Raw genomic sequence first — 1700 nt, forward strand, 5'->3', positions numbered from 1 at the left:
AAAAAAATTAATCTGGAAGATAGTACCTCTTTTAATGGCTTATTTACAAAACTATTCAACCAACCAGAACATAATTCCAGTGTTCAGATTTTCACCTTGGAGTTTTTTCCTATTCAGTCCCTTGTCATCATCATCATCATGGCTTGGCTTCGCGAACGAAGATCTGGGAAGGGCTTTTCCCACGCTCACTGCAAGCAATGAGTGCACCCTTCGGGGCTGTGCGGTGGATTTTTTAGGTGAGGCGCAGCGTGCGCGGAACTGGCTCCACCCTTTACACCTGAGGTTCATCTGCCAGGGCCTAGTGAGCTTGGACGGTGACAGCGAAGTCCTCGGGTCCTAGGTTTGTTTAGAATATCCTTCTCTGAGATGGAGCCTTACAAGGCTAAACGAGCTCCATCTGCCCGGGTTTGGAGTCAGAGTTGTCCTTCTCCTAGGATGGCTGCCCGAAGGCTAGTGAGCCCATCCTGCCCATGGACACACTTTGTCTGACCCTTCAGTTGAGACCTGTCTGGCTTGGGAGACCCCACCGGAGGCACATGCCACCACCAGCACAGCTCTCAACCCCACAAGGGCACACAAGCTCCTTCCCCACGACAAGGGGTTGCCCGTGAAAGAGGTCCCTTGTAGAGAACAGAGAACAAACCTCTGGAATGCTGCATTAAAAGAAAACAGCAACATAGAATCATCTAAATGATTAGATAACATGTTACCTAAACATAGAGTGGAAACCCAATATGATTTGTGCCGTATAGACAAAGATACTGTATATCATATATTTTCTTCTCTGCTTCGATTGTACAGAATACAGACTGAACTGCAGTTTTTACAAGGTACTCCACTTGCATGCAGTTTGGATTTCACAGAACTGTAAAAAAAATAAAGTGTTTGCATTGGTTGTTGGTTTCAAACTTTTAGATGCACAAGCTCTTGAATTTTTACCAGGTTTTCACAAAGATTTGACATAGGATCTTAAAAAATTGCATGCCTTTACTGTAAGACTGAGAAAAATTTATATCCCAAAGGCTTTCCTCTAGGATATCTTTTGACATCAAAAAAGTAAAATTATAAATAGATTCTATTTCTTTCAGATGTCTATTTAATTTTTTCTTCCAAACTCTGTAATTTAATTTTAAAGTTCACTTTGAGAATAAATAATAAATGACTGTGTTTTCAGAGATAATGCTTTCTCTTTGCCCAAAATAAAAACAAACATCTGGTTTCTAAATTATTATCTTTTAATTGTCTACCTAATCACTAGTCTTGTGGAATTTCAAAAAGACATTTATTTATCAATCAGAAAAATAGATTGATGATCTCTTTTTTTGCACATGTATATGCATCAATTTGTTCTCTTCTGTGTTTTGTATGTATCATTTTCTTCCACTTGCGAACAATGATATACATTCAAAGTGTAAATACAAGAAAAATTCTTGTTGTGTAGTGCTTGCTGTTTTATTTATAGCAAAACAAGTTTATTCCACCAATGGGCCCATGTTCAAGTGAATACTACTAATATTTTGTTAATAGACATTAACATAGATATATATAATATTCATTTGAACTCTGCTGTTTCTGTTGCTTGCTATCACTCACAGTTTGTTGATATAAAACAAGTTCTAGCTATCCTTCCACCCAGATGGTTGACGTTACGTGTGATTGCATGAAAACTCCGATATGAAATGCCTATGGCTTACTGGATT

Source organism: Buceros rhinoceros, unplaced genomic scaffold, assembly GCF_000710305.1.
Source record: "Buceros rhinoceros silvestris isolate BGI_N320 unplaced genomic scaffold, ASM71030v1 scaffold16655, whole genome shotgun sequence".
Lineage (NCBI taxonomy): Eukaryota > Metazoa > Chordata > Aves > Bucerotiformes > Bucerotidae > Buceros > Buceros rhinoceros.